This window comes from Rhinopithecus bieti, unplaced genomic scaffold, assembly GCF_001698545.2.
Source record: "Rhinopithecus bieti isolate Rb0 unplaced genomic scaffold, ASM169854v2 scaffold_5626, whole genome shotgun sequence".
NCBI classification, from domain to species: Eukaryota; Metazoa; Chordata; class Mammalia; order Primates; family Cercopithecidae; genus Rhinopithecus; species Rhinopithecus bieti.
Genome location: NW_016805666.1, coordinates 5,891,005 through 5,912,405, shown reverse-complemented (window position 1 = coordinate 5,912,405; position 21,401 = coordinate 5,891,005). Strand labels below are relative to the sequence as shown.

The 21,401-nt window shown below is 37.0% G+C and overlaps 1 protein-coding gene and 1 long non-coding RNA gene across 5 annotated transcripts in view; one reads left to right on the top strand and one right to left on the bottom strand.

Moving 5' to 3' along the window:
- FGF12 (fibroblast growth factor 12) overlaps window positions 1–21,401 on the top strand; it is a 603,053-nt gene that overhangs the window by 468,845 nt on the left and 112,807 nt on the right. The gene's annotated exons all lie outside the window — the stretch shown is intronic.
- LOC108530489 (uncharacterized) lies at window positions 189–18,538 on the bottom strand. The gene is made up of 4 exons (XR_001885849.1): window positions 18,365–18,538; window positions 16,567–16,710; window positions 373–490; window positions 189–288 (listed from the first exon to the last, which is right to left on the bottom strand). It is a non-coding gene; the product is annotated as an uncharacterized LOC108530489 (long non-coding RNA).

The following is a 21,401-nucleotide window of genomic DNA, read 5'->3' as shown; positions in this document are numbered from 1 at the left end:
AGACTAGGTGTTTTATGGTGGTTACATTGATCTAATATTTTAGATAACATTCAAAAATATGTTTTATGCCATTCATGTCATGAAAATTTTTCTCATACCTGTTGTATGAGAAAATTTACATTATTTAGATTATTTTACATTATTTGCATTTTTTACCTTTTTTACATTATTTACATATTTTACATTATTTTTCAAGGGCCTGTCCAAGAGCCACCTCATCTGGGAAGTCCCTCCCAGTTTTCCCTCACATACATCATTTCTTGATTCTGGGAAATGCTGTAATACTGCCTGCAAAACATGGTCATTCCTTTTTCAACAGCACAAGGCATCCATTTTATCTGTTTATGTGTATAGCTCTCAGGTCCCGCTTACCTCCTGGGCAGAAATTAAGCTTTATATGTCTCCTCGCTCTCCCCGAGTAATCACATCTGGGGCCTTATTTATAGTATATACTCTCTGCACTCTCTGGGCAATTTCTGTAGACTTGAAACTGTTCAAAAGAATGAACTTCTTAATATTAATTTAAGGTCATACTGTTTTAAAATATTAATTCAAGGTTATATTGTTATATATGTTACAGCTCTCTGTCTCATATATATATGTGTGTGTATATATGTACACATAAATATATATATGTGTGTGTATATATATGAGACAGAGAGAGAGCTGTAACATATATATATATATCGATATACAGAATCTGTAGGCGTAAAGGCCTATGGAGCTTTTATATTTGACCCAATTAATTGACCTAGAACTCCTTGGAAGCCACAGTGAAAACAAAGATATAGTCATTTACATACTTACTTTTTTATTTTGGTACACAGTACACTTGGCCACTCTTTAAAGAAAATTTTCAAACATCTCATAGTGGGAGTGTGGAGGGACAGCACACAGTGGAAGAGAATCCAAAACAAAATAGCTCTTCTAGTATCAATTATTTTTTGACTAGAGTAATAAGGGGGCATGTTCTATATTTAAGAATCTAGTAATTTTGCATTCTCTTGTCATCTAGATTCGCCCATTCTGCCAAATTCATTAACTCATTCATTCGTTTACTCAAAAAATATGTGTTGTGTTGAGTACCTACTATGTACCAGATGTTCACCTAGATATTGGTGAGAAGTCTGAGAACAAATGGAGCTTGCATTCTAAGGAATTAATCAGACGATTGTTCAGAACTATTTAGAAGATTGAAAATATAACCTACACAATAAAATACATGTTTTGCTCAGTTATGATTTATTAAAAACACCACATATCACTTATGAATGTTCTTAAAGTGGATGAAGTGGCTACCTACAGCAAATGAATAAGTAGTGTGTGCTCTGTATGTCACGGCAGTCAGATGAGTGTAGGTTAATTCCTGTTTCTAATTTATACTGTTATTGGAGATTTATGGAAACAGTTTTGCAGGAAATCTCCAAGTAGACATTTTCACACTAGTGTCTGCAGTGTAATCAGGAAAGTAGGAGGATTTGAAACACTGAAGCCTTTCCACTCTAGGACTGCATAAGGGCTATAGGGAATAGTTTTGGAAGGGCTGAGGCACATGTTCATTATGTTTTAGGTAAGCCCTGGTTGCACTGTACTCAGAGGTCTACCCCTAATCCCTTCACCTCAGTCCTTTGGGATCTCTGAAAACTGTTTGCCCATGTGTTGCTAAGTGCCCAGGCTGAGGTCACAGTGCAACCTCCGGCAGCCTGGAGACATCTGTGAAGTCATTACAAAGATTATGTGTTGAATATAGAGCCTCTCAGAGGTGTATGTCAATGTCAACTAAATGCCAGGCCACAGTATCTGCACACGTGAATACTGTCCCCCAAATTCATGTCTACTTCGAATCTCAGAATGTGACCTTATTTGGAAATAGGCTTTCTACATATATAATTAATTAAGGACCTTAAGATGATGTCATACTTGATTCAGAGTGGGTCCTCCCTCCAATGACTAGTGTCCTTATAAGATAGGGAGAGATGCAGAGATACACAGGTAGAAGGCCATGCATGTGAAGACAGAGGCAGAGGGTGAGGTGATGTGGCTACAAACCAAAAAACACCAAAGATTTTCATTAACCCCCCAAAGCTAGGACAAGGCAAATTAGGATTCTTCCCTAGAGAATTCAGAGGGAAGATGGCCTTGCTGACATTTTAGTTTCAGAATTCTGGCCTTCAGAACTGTGAGATAATAAGTTTTTGTTGTCTAAACCATCCAGTTTGTGGTAATTGTAGTGGCAGCCCCAGGAAACTTAATACACCCCACACACTGAATGCGAGAGACTGCAGAAAGTGTAAGGAAAACTGCACCACAAATATCTGAGGCCCCGTCATTCAGTGTAGTGAATAAGTGGAAAACGGCATTTCTCTTGTCAAATCCTTTTGTAATGAAACAGAATTTTCAAAATAAATAAGACTTCACAGAAGGCCTAAATTTTACATTTTAAAACAGGCCTTCTGTGGAAATATATCTGAGATATTACATCAAAGCCTTAAACATTTAAACTAAAAATTAGAATATTTTAGCTTATATTATTGTTATTTATCCTGTTGTTTCTGGTTTTATTCTGCACCTATCAACAGTCTATAGTCAGATCCTAGCTCTCCAACTAACTGATTAACTTTGGCAAATTACTCTTTCTGCCTCCGTTTCCTCACTTGTCAAATGAGGATGATAGTTCCTAGATATGGGTTCGTTGTGAGAAAAAAAAAACCATAAATGTAAAGCATCGGGAGCAGTATTTTGCACATAAGAAGGCCTAAATCATGTCAGATACTATACAAATTTCTGCTCAGCGACTTGAGATTTGCTTTGAAGAGGCACTAGAAATACAACTATTGATTTTACAATAGCAAAAGACTTATGTGAGAAGAAATGAAATTCTGAAAAACATTTTGTAATCACAGATAATTATAATATATATGGAGAGGAAGTAAAATATTGAGTAATTTTCTAATTTTGTAACTAGTAAGTAAAGAGACCAAATACCATGTTTCATATTTTAAACTCCGAATTCTTGTTACATTTCTTATTTAATGCTAAGCTATGACAAGGAAATAAATGTGTTATCTGCTCCATTAACTAAAATTTGTTTGGAAAAAAACCTCATTACATTTGCAAAGTAGCATTTACAAAACAAGCTGCCAAAACAGCTGTGCAGTTCTAAAAATAATAATAATGAATCTATGTATAACCCCATCACACTCTCTTGAAAAAAAAAAAAACACATTTAGGCCTAGTTGATCTTTGAAACTGTCTTTTATTTTCATCCAGTTGACATGTTATAAAAATATTTTTTGATTGCATGTTAAGATAGCATTTTTTCAAGACTATCTCTTATGTAAATGTAAATTTTAAAAATATTTCATCAGCCCTGCAGTCAAATGCAAGGCTAAATTGTTTGCATAATTTAATATGCATTAGCTGCCCACCACACACATATTCTTTTAGAGCAGGAAATCAAATTCAAATCTGGAAGGGTCCCTGGAGACTCTCTAGTCCATTTCTTTAATTTAATCGGCATGGAAACTCAAGCCCAGAACATGTAAGTTATTTACCCCGTGCCGCACAGCAAGATAGTTAGTGACAGACCTGTTGTACCGCCCTCCTTCCTTTTTAACTTTTGTTTTATTGTTTATGGTACAGCTGAGTCCTCACAAATTGATCTAGGGGAAATCTCATTCAGGATTTCTGGTGTAGATGCTGACTTTGCTGCTCACTCACTATGTCACGTGCCTCGTCGATAGGACTGTAGGCGCTGATGCTCAACTGACAGGTGTTAATTGCTGACCATATCACTTGCTGGCTGTGAACTTTAATATCTCTATGCCTCTGTTTCTTCATCTATAAAATGGGGACTATAATAGTGACTACTTCATAGGACTGTTATGAGAAATAAATGAAATAAATATATGAAATGCTTAGAAAAATGTCTGTCCATTCAATTCAAGCAAGTTATTGATTGTCTTTTTTTTTTTTTTTTTTTTTTCTGAGACGGAGTCTCGCTCTGTCACCCAGGCTGGAGTGCAGTGGCCGGATCTCAGCTCACTGCAAGCTCTGCCTCCCGGGTTTACGCCATTCTCCTACCTCAGCCTCCCGAGTAGCTGGGACTACAGGCGCCCGCCACCTCGCCCGGCTAGTTTTTTGTATTTTTTAGTAGAGACAGGGTTTCACCATGTTAGCCAGGATGGTCTCGATCTCCTGACCTCATGATCCGCCCATCTCAGCCTCCCAAAGTGCTGGGATTACAGGCTTGAGCCACCGCGCCCGGCCACTATTGATTGTCTTGAATTGGTCTCTCTTAGAGTCATTTTCTTTCCCTATGAAATGAGAGACATATTTATCTCACAGAGTGTCTGTCTAGGTTAAATAAAGTTCTTTATGGGAATGTACATGATACGTATATAGAGATACATGTGAACTCATACATTAACCAAGCATGACTTATAAGGTAAAATCAATGTACAAATTGATCAGTTTCGTTAACTGTCCTTTAAAAATTTATACACAAGGAAAATTTTCCCATGTCCTTGGATGAAACTCATCATTTTTCTTCAAGTTGTAAAACACGTATTCACTTAATAAGTAAATTTCCCAGATCAATAGAACATAAACACTTCCTCTGTTATTCAAAGGTTATTCATTCCACACTGTCATCCACAATCAGGCCCTAACTGTGACATTCTTGCAGGAAGGCCATCAAAAATTTTAGTCACCTCCACTGCCCAAACCAACCACTATGTTTAATATCTTCAGGACTAGTTAGAATATGGAGAGGGAGGAGCAGGAAGGGAACCAGAGAACTGTTACTTGACTGATACTTCAATAAGCATCTATTTGGGAGTAGCTCTTACCTACTGTGGTTTTTAAGGGTTTTTTAGAGACTTCCCCTTGTGGGCTGTCCAACTGAAACTCTGTCAGTTCAGTGATGACTCCTCACCTTCAAACCACTTTTCCATCAGCTCTTGGTTTTCCACTTTCTACCATATGTAGGTTTTTCCTGTTATTTAAAGCCTCATTTCCTCTTATCCTGCTCTCTTGGCCTGGAGTTTTAAAAGACTCTAGGCTGGTTCTTTTTTACCATGTGGCCCATATCTGTTCTAGAAGTATTATACACTCGTTCTCCTCTGTCTTGACCAGCTTTGGGAATGCCGTTCAGTCAAAATATAGGATGAGCTCCTCGCCCTTGCTTTGTACGTTCCTAGGTGGGACTATATGTTGACATTGGTGTCCTGTGCTTCTCAGTACAGTGGGAAGATCAGAAACTCTCCATGGTCCTATTGAAGCCCTTTTTCTAGGTTTGAGATGAAGAAATTATCAAGCCCTGCTCTTAAACTTTCTATGTCTTCCTTGTAGAATTTAGAGCAGTGTAACCAATTTCTGTGTTACCTATTTTCAGATTTCTATATTTTCTGGAATAAAATTTTAGAATTCATATCTTTTATTCCCTGATGCCTCAGTCAAAGTTTGTCATTTAAAAAAATCCTGTTACATACGTAATGTCTATTCATCAATATATGTTAACACAGTGATGATTTTCAGTCTTTAATATAGATAAGCCGACTGATTGGTAACAGCATCAGACCTTTAAAGGAGAAATGTGGCTGGGCGGGGTGGCTCACACCTGTAATCCTAGCACTTTGGGAGGCTAAGGCGAGTGGATCACGAGGTCAGGAGTTCAAGACCAGCCTGGCCAACATGGTGAAACCCCGTCCCTACTGAAAATACAAAAATTAGCTGGGCGTGGTGGCAGGCGCCTGTATTCCCAGCTACTCAGGAGGCTGGGGCAGAAGAATCGCTTGAACCCGGGAGGCAGAGGTTGCAGTGGGCCAAGATTGTGCCACTGCACTCCAGTCAGGGTGACAGAGTGAGACTCTGTCTCAAAAAAAGAAAAGGGGGAAATGTATGTGTACGGGATAGGAGCTGCAGGGACTGTGACAGCCAGATCCTCATACAGATGCTGGACGGTGGACTTCCCTGCTCTGAATACACCCAAGGAGGAAAGAACGTTCACTGTGAAGACCCATGCAAACAGTAGTGAGCACCGCAACACAGTCGTAGTTTCTGCAAGCAATACTCATAGTTGCCCAGTTAAAAATAATAAGGGATTTGCCTCTTTTGGACCAAAAACTTCATGTGAAAACCCTATAGAGATTGATTGCCCCCACTGCAGACCAAGCATCATTCTTTGTTTTCCCTTGAAAACCATCTTTACTGTGTCTCTTGGTTTTGCAATAACAGCAGTTATGCATACGGACAGAAATACTTACAGAATGCTTTCTCATTCAGCGCAAAAAAAATAATAAGTGTTTTATGACTGCCCCTCAAATTTGGCTCTTCTTACCAACTTGTGGCTTCTCCCTTCTGGCCTAGGCATATCCCTAACACCTGAATAAACTTGAGGGAATATTTTCACTTAGAAACAATCTATTCTGTGATAGGAACAGCATGAATCATTTTATCAATGAATGGAGAGTATACGGGCCACCAGAAAACATTTCCTCTGCTGCCTTAAGGTTCACTGAAAATTATTGACAAGAGGCAGATTGAGAGGAAAAAAAGCATATAAATTTATTTGATCATAGTTTTACATGACATGAAGCCTTTCAGAATGAAGGCCCAAAGAAGCAGGGGAATGATTTATCCCTTTTTATTCTTAGGTTTAACAAAGTATGGACAGTATCCTGTAGAAATATGATTGGACAAAATGAATATGATTTAATGTTAATAGACTGAGTAGGGAAACTCAGTAAAACCTGTCTGTCTAGATTTTTCTTGGCCTTTCTGAGTACGTATTCCTTTCTTCTGAGTGTGGTGAGGACCCTCTCTGGAAAGGGAATCTTATTACCTATGGTTAAACAAGGTAGGTCAGATAATATTTTCATAGCCAGTTTTATACAGAAAGGTGGAGGGGCAAGTTAGAGTAATATGTTAAGGTTTTTGGCTGGCTTCAGGGAAAAGGGGTTCTGGTTTCTATCACCCACCTTGGGAAAGAAGGGGTCTAGTTTCAATGGCTCACCTCAGGAAAAAATGGAACTGAGAGGCAAGAGGACAGGAAAGGGACAGAAAAAGATTGGGTTCTCAGGCCTTCAGTTGGGGGTATTGTTCTCTAACTTGCAACAAGAACATTAAAATGAGAATCATTTTCAGAAAAGCACCTTGGTTTTCTGTGAGTTTATAAGAAAACAAATTTAAAACTAAGCTGTAACCAAAAAAGTAGTGAATCTACACTCTAGGACTTTGTCGGAACACATTCAGAGCATTGTAATTTGCGCTGGATGATGACTTAAACAAACCTGTCCATTTTACTCAGCACTAAATTTCTAGACTTCATCTAGGTTGTTGTGTAACCCTGGGATTTGTCCATTGTACCCATGCATTTCCTCTTGAAGTTGTGCTCTTGTGAGGGAAAGGAAACTTTAGTGCTTACACATGGACTGTATTTTCTGCAGTGACTGTACGACTGGTGAATCCGCTCTCCTGTCAGTGAGCATTTGTTTCCACGTGTTTGCTTTTTGAACACTGCATGTATGAGCCTCTTTAACTCCAAGGCTTGATGAGTCTTAATGAATTGCTGACTGTTAACATTGATAATCTAGAAAAGTAAGTAACATTATTCCATCTCTTATCAGTAGGTGTTGGTTTTATGTGGAGTGCTGTCATATATACAAGATGCTCTTGGTAATATAATTTATGTTAGTTTCAAATTACAGGGAAAGGGATTCCAGTCCATCCTGGTGAGGTGACAGTGAGGCAATATCCTTAGCTGGGAGGTTGGAATGTGGAGTTGTCTAACAAAGTGGTCAATCCAATCTCATGATTTATAATCTTTCATAATTTCCTGTAGAACAAGAAATAAAGTCCAAATTTTTTGGCTTGACATTCATATTTCTTCATATTTTGTCCCCAAGGTACATTTCTAGTTGTTTAGCTTACTTATACTTTACTTTAGTAAAAACGATATCTTATCGTTCCTTGGGCAAACTCTCTCCATTATTTTTCTATTGTATTTTCCTGTATTGTTTCTACCAATCTTTTTAGTTCCCACTTAGAAAACACCACCTTCATGAAACCTTTTCTAGTTCCAACAGGTGGATATAATTCAAAGACAAAATTACAACAGATTTTAGTTTGAAGATCCTAATTGTTTTTTGTTTACCATTCTGGAATCAGGCAATTTTGCATTCTATAAGTAGAATGAATATTTCAGTGAGCTGAGCAGAGAAGTTTGGTTTTACAAACAGAAAAGGGTAGAGGGAAACAGAAATAGAGAACAAAAAGCAAATTGGTCTTTTCAAAGTTACCTTCCTTGCAAAGGCTAATGCAGGAGGAGCTTCCTTATGATGATAGCTAAAACTGTCCTGTTTAGGGATGTGACTCTCTCCAGATTCCTTAAAGGGTCAGGTAAACCACTTAGTTTTGGCTTGGTGAGGAATTTCAGCATGAGTGACTCTATCTTGGTTTGGTCTTTTGGGCTTGGTGCAAGGGCTCAGTCTAACCCAATGGCTTCCTATAACTTTTATTTATCTATGAATAAGGTCTGGTTACTTATAGATAGCTCTCATGCCAGGTACTGAACAAAAGAAATAATAGATACTAATCATCTGTAGTCTAAAACGTTAATACGCAGCTTCATTATCTATATTATTTGAAAGATCTGTTTTCACTTTGTTAGGATTTTTTTTTTTTCCTCTTTACAAACAGTTGAAGAACCTGCCCTAGGTTCTTAAAGCATGATTTAAAGAAACACCTAAACCATGGACTTTGTGGTGATGGCATCCTTGGACAAAGAAAATGTGAAGCCTTCCACAGTGATGGATATGAAGGAAACACGTTTATTTGCAAAAGCTCTATGTTATTAGCAACTTTGCTTCTTTAGTGCCACACTGTGTCCTTGTCATGTCCTTAACTGAACATCAGTCATGCTAATTTGGACGAATGCTTACGTATCCTTAAAGTATTGACATATGACGTATCCTTGACATATTCACATATTATTGGATTCAACTTCAGAAAAGCCAGGAGATTAGATAGTAGCTGTAAGTAGAATCATTTCTTCTATATTCTCTCTCTCTCTCTCTCTTCCTCTCTCCCCTCTTCTCTCTCCTCTCTCTTCCTCTCTTTCTTGCCAAATTCTTAAACCCTGACTACCCTAGTTTACACCAAATAGTTTTTCTGATTGGCCATCAGTGTGACCGCCTTCCTATTTTTACTACTCTATATCTTCTCTCAAGTGAGTTAATAGGTATAGTTCTGGTGAGGTATATAAACAGTAGGCAAACATGGAATTTTTGAAGTACTTTCTCCGTTATTTATTTTTGGTATGGCTTACTCTACATATTTTCTATACATAAATACTTGTCACTGAATTTCTCACTGTAATATTTTGGTAAGTGTGCATACTAAATATGTTATTTTACAAAGATTCTTGTATTTGGGAAATTTTTACTCTGCCCTACCTTGATAGGTAATAATGTAATAGGAAGATTTATTCTGGAATTTCAGTGTATCTCTGGATATAGGAAATAATCTTTCTTAACTCTACTTCCTTTTATTTTTTCTGTAGCAGTATCTTTAAACATAGAATATTGAGTATTTATATGATGTCACAAAAGGCAATTAGGATGTGTTAACCTTGAGGCATCTATTTTAGGTTTTATGTTTGTAACAATCATCTTCAGCCTGGATAATTATCTGTCTGATGGCGATCAATCATTATGATGCTGATGACAGGCATTTTTCATTGTTTTCAGTTCTACATTTTTTTTTTTTTAAACTCACTCACTTGACATCCTAAAGACTCAAATCCTTGAATTAATCCACTGAGCAGGAAGGACATGGGCAGCAAGCAGAGAAACCCATTCGTCCGCTGGCTGTCTCAAGGTTGCAAAACCAAATTGAATCCTTCCATCTATTATTTTACAAGCATTTTTTAAAGAAAAGTTTTACAAGAGTGGAAGTAAATTTTCCAAAGTCTTGACACGCCCAGTGTCAGATATACGTTCATTCATTTAACATTTACTGAGGGTATACCATCCCCAAAGCCCTAGGGAAGAATATTTACCACCTTGAGAATGGTTTGCAGCCCAGTCACAGACATGGATGTGCAAACAGCCAATAATGCCAAGAGATGCTGCATGACTCCTTGAGCTTACATCTGAATGCATCCTGAGCTGTTGGTGAGGCAGAACTCTAAATATTGCCTGGCATGCAGGACTCTCTTGGAGGCTCCACGTCTGTCTGTGCCCATAACCCAGCTTCAGCCCCAGGGAAACTTGGTCTTTTTGTCTTTATTTACAAGTTTGTGTTTTGGGAAGTTTTCTTCTTTCTCCTTGGATCAGAGTATACTGTATGTATTTTCCCTTTTCCACTATCATGGAAGCTAAAACAGTAGGAATGGCAGTGTCTCTCAACCTCATTCATATGTATAAATTCAGAGTGCTACGTGCAGATGTTTGAATGGATTTCCCCATTAACACATTTATGTAACAGCATAAGTGGTTCAGTAGCTTCTGTTGGAAGAAGAGGTTGATTTTGTTATGAAGGGAGTAAATTCCCTCATAGAGAACACTTTGCCCACAAGTGATAAAACTAACTTGCCCTTAGTTATGTGGGAGGTATGGCTCTATCCACTTCACCTCTTCTCTTCCTTCCTTGAAACCAATCTTGCAAAACTGATTCTAAAAATTTATTCAGCATTTTCTTCCCATCTATCAAAGTTTGAAAAAGAGATGGAGGTTGAGATAGACGATATTTTTTCTTCTGAAACTGGAAGGATTTGTCTATGAAACAGGTTGTGTAAGTGATGGCTTGCCAAGTTTAGCAAATCACAAGTCAAGGAGCATCAGACTGGGAAAGGATCTTTCCTTTCATCCATGAATATTTTTACAATGGCTATGATCAGCTGGGCTATTTTTGGGCTCTCTTGGTGGTGGAGAGCTCCCTCTCTTTCAATGTGCACATTCTCTGACACACAGGGAAAAATCAAGCAAGTTGGAGCCTTGTGACAAATGAGCCATAGTTATCCTGCCTCATCCCTACGCTGTTTCTTCTTTGTTTTGCTCAAATAAGGAAGCATCATTTAAAAGAGTACCAAGCATATCATATACTCACAGAGCCCCCTTCTCGATTTTAGGGGATTTATATTCATTTAGTGGAGTGGTTTGTAACTTGGTGATAATTAGGATCAACTATGCCCTGTAATCATGCAGCCATATTTCATTGGTTACATTTTATTTTATTTAAAAAATGTTTTAAAGTAGTTTTTTACTTTCATGAAATGGATTACATTTTGACATGGCAATTTCACAAAATCAGATAATATGAACACATAACCTCCCCCTCCCCTTTTCTTGTCTGCAATGGAACAAAGTTAGGCTTGAAATGACGTGAGCCTTACTTGAAGCCTAGCTGCCACAAAAAAGCAATAACAGTTATTGAAAATGCCTAGAATAAACTGTGTCTGTATGAAATGCTTTTTAAAAAAATTTTGGATTTGTCTCTGAGTGATTATTTCATTTTCAGATGACTCTAAGGAACTTGGGCTGTTAATATTTTAGTACAGCTCTCTGAATTTTCCAGGACTCACCATTATTTTTATTAGTCATTCCTAATATCACTTGGAGGAAAGTCAATATTCTTCCCTCTCCTGTCTTCCCAGAAAACCCTAGAACTGGATGAGAGAAATGAGTAGGACCACATCAGATTCTAGGCAAGAGTCACAATTAGAAGATCAGCTTTGAAGAGCCATTTTAAGGCATCTCAATAAACCAAGGAGTCAGTCTGTAGCCTGGGAAACTGTGAATCCTTTGGGATACTTCTTTTTATCGTGCTGCAAAACTAATGTCCTCAGCTTCTCTACCTCTTCCTTGGGACATACTGAATGTCTGTCTTTCAGACTCCTTCATTAAGTTGCCTTTGTGTTTGTTTATAAAACATTCAGATGTGATACATGAGATTGGATTGATCTAATTTGGGGATGAGGATTGGGAAAGACTTCCCCCCAAACAGAAATATTTGAATTGATATCTAAAGGAAAAGTTAGGAGTAAACTAAGTAAAGGTTGGAAGATACCATTAGTAGAAAGAACGAAGGCAGAGGTGATAGGGAAAGCTAGAGATAGGCAGGGAGGTGGGAAATGGTAAGTTAGGCTTGTAGGTTGGATTTCAGAGATGGGTGGGATACTCTGATGGGAGTTTAAATCAGCAATTCGGAGCCACATCAGACTTTGCCTTGCTATTGTAACGTTTCAGCCTTGCTATTGTAACTTCCAGCAAATGGGCTGAGACTCAAAGTCACAATAGTTCTGGTTGACAGCGATTATAGCATTCAACAATGCGGATACTTAAGTTGACTCAAAAAAGTTTAATGGGCAAATAACACAGAATACAGGAGAAAAGAATTTGAAGAGTGCTTGAACCTCTGAACTCATACAAAGCCAGCAGATGTATTGGATGTTATTAAATACATTGACATGAAGAAGGTGCTACAGTTTCAAGCATGAGGCTTATTCTTCCTTGTTAATCAGAAATGATGCATGGATATCTTATAGAATGTCCATGATATTTCATGCCAGAGTTAATAACTTTTAGATGACACTTGGAGAGAAAACTGTGGCAATGTCTAATTGATTGATCTGGGTCCGGTTTTTTAAGAACCATCCTTACTGCAGGGAATGAGGCTGCCTGCCAATATACTATCTGAGAAACTCAGAAGGGCAAGAAAAACCTACATATCAATTCAATTTAAATTGAATTTGAGGTGTTTTTGGTGGAATTCTAACATCCCACCAACACCCATTATTTCTCCCTATTTTCTTCCCATTGGATTAGTGATTCTTTTATTCTCCTTCCCTTCCCTTCCCTCCCTCCCTCCCTCCCTCCCTCCCTCCCTCCCTTCCTTCCTTCCTTCCTTCCTTCCCACTTTCCTTCCCTCCATCCATTCATCTGTCTTTCCTTTTTTTCTTCTTTTTAAAAATTTCAGCATAGCAGTTTTCTACAATCTGGAGGAATATACGGGTTATATAAGTGTGGAAACATATTTGTCATTTTAGTTTACCTTTGCTGAAATTGTGAAGGATACCTAAAGTATAAGATATAATAGTTCTCTTAATTTTTTGTGACTTGGCTCATCCAGAATTAGTTTGTCACCTCCTGGAAAGCACTTTACATCTTATTTCTCTCCCAGTACCCTTCATGAGATCTGCTATGGTACATAGTAACTTAGATTGAATTATTTTTCGTTTCTTAGTTCACTTTGCCCAATAATAGAAGGAGAGAAAGGAGGCATTTTATGAAATGTTGATATAGTGGGATAGCATGAGTGGAGAATTTCAAGAAAGTTCAGTTCTTTGCTCATGAATTGATTTAACAGTTACCAACTAAGGTGCAGGAAATTAAGTGCCATATTACATGTAGCCTGAGGCTCCTTGGAGAGAAGAAAAATGCTTTTGCTTTTCATTGAGCTGTGGGAAATTGTTTCAAGACCATCAGGAAAAGCTTTATTTCTGTGAAAAATAGCTCTATGGTCATCGGAGCAAAAGGGCCTTGAATTTTATATTGTGAAAGATTTGTACTGAATAAACCACTAAGTCTTGACTCCATTGACCTTGAAATGTGGGAGGATGTGGAACACAAAATTGAAATTGTGACCCACACAAGTTATTCTTTTTTCAGTAGTACTACAGTATTACAAATATTCCATGTTCATTGATGAAACACCTAGTCACTAACCTGAATGGATGTCAATTTCGTTTCTCTTTATAACACAGGGCTCACTAACAGTCTTCAGACTTTCAGTCATTTATTAAACTCAGAAATTTGCCTTAATAAAATCATTTCAAAGAAGAAAAAAAGAAGAGCTGTATGTATGAAGATATTCTTTGTAGTGTTAACTATAATAGTAAAAGATGGAAACAATTTAAATACCCAATGGTTTACAAATTATTAAATGAATTTACATGCCAAGAGGTAAAGAAATATTCTATGGCCATGAAGAGTTTTTGGGTAGACTCTGCAACTGCAGAAAATTGGCTCCAACCTAGTGTTATATAGAGGAACTAAATAACTAGTCATAATAAATATAGCATTTATTAGGTCCTTTTAATGTGCCAAACACTTTTGAAGAGGTTTATGTTTATTAAGCCTAACAGTAATATTATTAGGTAGGTACGATTATTATCCCTTATTTACACATGAAGGAACTCAGCAAGATTGCAGGGCTGATAACCCCTGGGTTTGGGATTCAAATGGAGAAAGTCTGTCTCCAGAGTTCACATTTAACCAGTACTGTGTATACGATCAACAAATGGCTCTATGTACATTGATTACATCTGGTAACACTGAGTGCAGGTTAAAAAGCTAGGAGATTATAGAGAAATAAAATTAGTTAAGACTGCTGAAATTTGGAAGAGAGGCATTTTTTAAAAATTTTTCTTTTATGTTTTAGTGGGTGATTTTCACTATTTAAAAACATCTTAGTAGGGCTGGGTGTGTTAGCTCATGCCTGCAATCTCAGCACTTGGAGAGGCCAAAGCAGGTGGATCACTTGAGGTCAGGAATTTGAGAACAACCTGGTCAACATGATGAAACACTTTCTCTACTAAAAATACAAAAATTAGCCCAGCGTGGTGGCATGTGCCTGTAATCCCAGCTACTAGGGAGGCTGAGGCAGGAGAATCACTTGAACCCAGGAGGCAGAGGCTGCTGTGAGCCAGGATCATGCCACTGCACCCCAGCCTGGGTGACAGAGTGAGACTACATCTCAAACAAATAAAAAATAAAAACTGAAAAATAAAACATAAATAAATACAAATAAAAATGTTTTAGTAATGTGTAATATTTGCATACTAAGTTCAAACTTTATTAAAGTAGGCTATTGTATTAGACTATTCTTGCATTGTTATAAAGAAATACTTGAAACTGGGTAATTTATGAAGAAAATAGTTTTGATTGGCTCACAGTTCTGCAGGCTTTCTAGGAAGCATGGTGCTGGCATCCCCTTGGTTTCTAGGGAAGCCTCAGGAAGCTTACAGTCATGACAAGGCAAAGGAGGAGCAGGCATGTCACATGGCAAAATCAGAGCAAGGCAGGGGAGAAGCCACACACTTTACACAGCCAGATCTCATGCAAACCCAGAGAGAGAGTTCACTTATCATCAAGGGGATGACCTAAGCCATTCATGAGGCATCTGCCCCCATGATGCAAACATCTCCCACCAGGCTCCACCTCCAACATTGGAGATGACATTTCAAAATGAGATTTGGGCAGGGACAAATATCCAAACTGTATCAGCCATCACCTAGTATGAAAGAAAAGAGTTATCTATCCCATATGGCCTCTTACTCCATTTGAAAACCCACGTCTAGAGGTCTGGGGTTAAGTCTAGTTTTAGATAAAGGCCACCACAGCACCCCAGATGGTGAAAGAGTAGATGCTTGAAGGATGAGCTCCTTGTGGAAAATTGGAAGCAGCAGAATTTGCTAGTATGTAGAGCAGATAAGTGCAGTCTGGGTAATCAGTTTATAATCCTCTAGCCTATGATGTGAAAGTGACAAAGAAAATAGCTCCATCTGGCATAGGAAATATTTACGTTAAACATTAGGAAGAACTTCTGAGATTTCATAGTATTGTGCTGGGTTGTGTATTCATGTTTTAAAATAAAAGCTTTATCTTTAAATCTGAGATATCCATCCCTTGGGGGAACGAGGATACTCAAATAGAAACAGAAAGGATTCTTACAAAGTGGGAGGTGAAGCACCTTATTGAATAGAGAATATGTGATGTGAAAGGAGAACTATGATGTATGTTAAACTTATTAAAGATGCATTTTAAAATTTGTGATTTTGGTGCAAAATTATCTATAATGGGTTTTTATGATTTTGAATGGCACAGAAATTATATTTTATAATTTAAAATGTTCTATAAAAATTTTAACATTAGGAGTCCATGAATAGGTTTAGGTAAATTATACAGCAAATTTCTGTATGTGCACATGAATATTTTCAGGAAGGGAAATCCATGGTTTTAATCAAATGTTTATAAATGTCCACAATGCCAAATTTACTACTATAACGTCTCCACTGATATGTTACAGGAAAAGAGAGGACTGAATGGTAATTTAGGTAGATAGATGACAGATAGATAGATGATAGATATAGAGACAGATATATAAATATAATCTCTTTCATAGACTTGGAGAATCTTCTTGGGCCCTGCTAATGTTGTTAATATTCTCATTAAAAAGAGAAGATAGAATCTTCTTATTAAACTCTCATTGGAAATGGGAATAACTAACATGTATTTAAATACCTTTATTCTATGGCCATCGAAAAGTGTAATGCATGGGAATTTTAGATGGGGGCTGCAGCTATACCTTGCACATTGTGTTGTGGCATAAAGATGGATCAGGGCATTGAGATGATACACTGGGGTTCTTCCTGGAGACGCTATGCTGCCAGTCAGTCAAGCATAGTTATCTAAGATGCATTAATCAACCATGTAACCTGTGATTCCCTCTCAGACGAAATCACCTCTCCAAGGACTAAGACTCAATTAAACCTCCATCGCTTACCTTAGTGACATCTGTTCTTCGCATTGTCAGGAAATCTGTTGTCATTATTTAGAAAGCAGCCTTTCAGGTTTCATGTAATCGAAGACTACAGGTGCCAAAAATTTAAATTAGCATGAAACATCGGATTCCTCAAGGCATCGGTTCCTTGAAGCAAATAACCAATGAGAAGAGATTTATTCTCTTTTATAATTCACATTTTTATTGCTTTTACTTTAGTAAGAACTTTATTGAGATATAAGTCACGTCATAGATATTTTTTCCTGAGTTTCTTTTCCTTTTGTTAGTTTTGTAAAAGTGTACTTATGCATGTGTGAGGTAGCATGTGTGTGTGTGTGTGTGTGTGTGTGTGTGTGTGTGTGTGGTGTTTAAAGAGAGCAATTAGACTTTTGAAAAGAACATGGTTAATAAAGCCATTTGGGTTAGTAATGCAGGATGGAGTAAGATTGATGGAGCAGCAGAAAAAAATGGAATATCTTCAAAGTTTCTAATTAACATATTCATTTTATTAGCTACCATTTTCTCACTAAATGACTCTTTTGACTCCGGCAGTTGCTATTGCTGTGACATATTTTAATTTATACCCTAAAGCCAAGTGGAATATATGTCTTCATAGGTAAAATATAGCAAGATAGAAATTAGACAGAGTCTAATATTTGACACTTATTGAAGAAAGCCTTTCTCTGACATTCCTTTGACCGAAACTCCTAGTTAACGTGTTGTCTATTATTTGGGAGTGCAGTAAACCTACTTAAAGTACTTAAAGTAATTTATTTAAGTGGGGGGTTACTTAAAGTAAACCCCTACTTGGTTGTTCATTTTCATCTTCATTCAGCTTTTCATTTGTTCAGCAAACATTGAATGTCCCCTATATGTAAGGCCCTATCTGTGCTTAACATTGTGCAAGTCCTGAAATTAATAAGAAATAATTTCTGCATTTAAGAAGGGTCTTAGACATAACCAAAGTACAAGGTAGATTAAGGATCGTAATATGACAGACTGGTAAACAGAACGCTGTGGAAACATAGAGAAAGCAACTAATTTAAACTGAGCAGTCAGAGAGGATTGCATGAAAATACAATATTTTGTTATGCCTTTGAAGGACCACAGTACGAGTTTGGCAGGTAGAGAAGGAGAAAGGGTGCTAAGTACTTCCAACTTAAGGAAAACATTAATTTATTAAGTGCTTTTTTATGTGCAAAACAGTCTGCTAAATGAATTCTTTCCTATGAGCCAATTCTTTATGCCCATAATGCATAGAAGAAAACGGAAGCTTGCAGAGATTCAGTTTATTTTCAGGCCAAAAGAAAGAGCAAGTAACAGAGTCACTGCCATATTTGCTAAGCTGAAAGGCATTTCTTTTTTTCATTATTGTGTCAGAGAGAGGTTGGCAAACCTTTGCTTAAAGAGCCAGATAGTAAATATTGTGGGCTTTTTACACTACACAATCCGTGTCACAATTACTCACCTCTGCCATGGTATGCACCAGACTCTCTGGTGTATAGCTTAAAAGCAGCCATACGCCATAAGTAAATGAATGAGCATGGCTGTGTTAAAAAAAACAAAAACAAAAACTCATTTATGGATATTGAAAATTATATTTTACACAGTTTTCATGTTTCTTCAAATATTCTTCTTTTTAATTTCTGAACTATTTAAAAATGTTAAAACTGTTCTTTGCTCATGACTCTACAGAATCAGGAGGTGGGCTGGATTTGTCCTGTGGGACATCCTTTGCCGACTCTTGATGCTTTATCAATACTTATCATGAGAAATAATTAAGGAAGAAGGAGCCACTTACCCTTTCTATGAGGCCCTTCGCATCACTCAACTCCTGGGTCTTCATTTGATTCTTAGTCCGTCTGAATAGCACTGCCTGCAGTTGTGGACTCTGCAGTTTGAGTGACCAGTAAACTCCCAACACCGAGGAATATAACATCGCATGTTACTTCCTCTTACACAGATGCATCTGTTGAAAAAGAGTACGTTAAAAAATCATCTGAGATAAGACTTGACTCTGTTATTGACCAAAGAAATGTTTCCAGGCCAGCTCTTCAAGTGAGCAAAGTTGTGTCATACTTAAGTTACCTTGTTTGTCAGTCTTTAAAGAGCAAGGGCTTTTGATGTTTTGTCCTTTATCTTCAATGATTCCCTTTTTTATTAAAAAATATGAAAAAAACCCTGAAGGTTGACTTACTTATAAAGTGAAAATGATGCAAGCCTGATGATGTCCTTAGAAAGCGTTGATGATATCCTGTATACTTGAATATACCTAGTGAGTTCTAACACACCTGAATGGCCTTGATGTAGACCAGAACATTTAGAGAGACAGAGACAAAGCAGCTGGCATCAGACGGTGGATCCCAGGGACGTTTTAAGGCTCACTAGACATTTGCTGTAAGTTTCTAGGGCTAGTCTTCTGGAATTCCACTCTTGTTGGCTGAGAAGTAGAGTCTTGATAACCAGGAGTATATTAGAGGTTTTCGTGGAGGTCTGTCTGACTGCAAAGGCTCTAGGAGTCGGGTCATTTTAACATTCTACTCAATAAAGTATAAAGTGTGACCCTGGCAACGTATCTGTCCTGTCTGTGCATCAGTTTCCTCTTCTGGAAAGTGGGGGTAATAATAGCTACTTCCTTAGGTTGATTAGAGGACTAAATAAGAAAATAAATCATTTTGATTATTTTAATTACCCTCTTTTCGAATTTTTGTTTACCCTTTTCTCCAGAATTAAAATAGAATTCATATTTTCTACATTCCTGATTTATCTATTATGAATGCAAGCTTTTTTTGCTTAGACCCTTTGGGATTCCACATTAAATGTGAAAAAAATCATCTCTTATTTTTGTTTTATCAATATTGTCAAAAAATATGATATACCCAGGCAATTGTATTATTTAGCTTTTAGGAAAAGGTTTCCTTTTTGAAAGTCATTTTATTGATGGTATGAATTAACACAAAATATTAGGTCAATTTAGTTATTGTGTGCTTGGAGAATATTTATTCATTCTGGAGATTTCTGGATGTGCTATATAGTTATGGTGATTTATGAAAACAAATCGGAATACTCTGCCAAATTTTTAACAAGAATCTAAGTCATAATGAGATTTTAGTTTACTTGATGGGAGAATTGATTCATTTGATTTTTCCTAAGGGAAAACTGTTTCAGGCTTTAAAGATGAAATATGACACAACATTAGATCCTCTTTAGGCTCAGTAAGGAAAGTTTGCTTTAATTTTGCAGAACTTTGAAGCTCAGTTTTAGTCTGCATACTGATGTTAACTGTTTAAGATGATTTTGCCTCAAAGAAGAGGAAGAATAGGATGTTTTGTTGAACTGCATTTATGAGCCTTAGAGTGCATATTTAGACTAAAGTGCCGTTCCATTTGGTCCTAACATCTGTAAGGTATTAAGTAATGTCTTACTGGAGTTTTGATAAACAGTATTGAAAGTTTATTTCCTCTGATTTAATTTCAAAACTCGATTTCATTTAGTTCAGAAAATTCCAGCATAGCCAGCATATCTCGTTGTTGTGTTTAAACCAATGTTTCTCAACTTGGCTGCACTTGAGAACTTCATGGAGCATTAAAAAGGATACTTCATCCCTGGACTCATATGCATATTTAATTGGTTTGGAGTGTGGCCCAGGAATAGGTTTTTTTTCTTTTCTTTTCCCCCCCTTTTTGATATTTTTTAAAAGAACACCAGATGATTGTAACAAGTAGTTTTGGTTGAAAACCAGGAGTATAAATTAGCATTTCTCAAACTGTAATGCATGTATAAACCACCTGGGAATTTTGTTAAAATATGGATTCTGATTCTTCTGTAGTTCTGGGATGGGACATTGACGGGATTAATACTGCAGAGTCAAAGACTGTATTTTCAGTAAGGAAAGGTCTAAGCTAAGTCCCAATTTAGTTAGAAAACATTTTTATCAATCAATGCCCTGATACTAAATAATTGTTTATGAAATAATTAATGTTTACCTAGTTACTCAAAATAATGTCATACTCAACATTTTAAAATGGACCGTTTTTCCTGCCATATTGTTTGATTCAATCCTACATTTTCTGAGCACCTATTATATACTCACTATTTTGCTAGGCTTGCAGGGAATGTACACAGTAGAAAAATAGAAACTCTATGCTTAAATAGCCCAAAGAGAACCAGAGCGTTTATGCTAATGACCGTAATTCAAAGGAAAAGGCTGATAAGTAAAATTTTTGATTTTATACTTAATTTTGAGGTATTATGCCTTTTGTTAGAGACACTTTTACATTTTAGAAATTCTTGAAATCTGACGTCTTTTCTTTCTCTCTCCCTCTCTGCAGGATGTGTGTGTGTGTGTATGGGGGAGTAGTTCTTAGGGGCTTTTATCTACTTTTTGATGAGTTTATCCAAAGCAACTAGAGGAGCACTTGATTGGAAAAAAAATTACAGTTACGTGTCACTTAATGATTGGGATACATGTGAGAAATGCATCCTCAGGCAATTTCGTCACTGAACAAACATCATGGAGTATGCTTAGATAAACCTAGATGTCAGAGCCTACTACACACCTGGGCTTAATGGTATAGACTATGGTTCCTATGCTATAAACCTGTACGGTATTATACTGAATACTGTAGGCAGTTGTAACGCAGTGATATTTGTGTATCTAAACATAGAAAGGTACAGTAAAAATATAGTATTCTACTCTTATGGGACCGTCTTCTCATATGTAGTACATTGTTGACCAACACATCGTTTTTGTGGCACATGACTATATATACCATAATTACATAATATTTTACTGTCTGCAGTCAGATCTAAAAACCATTTTGAAAACTACTCATATT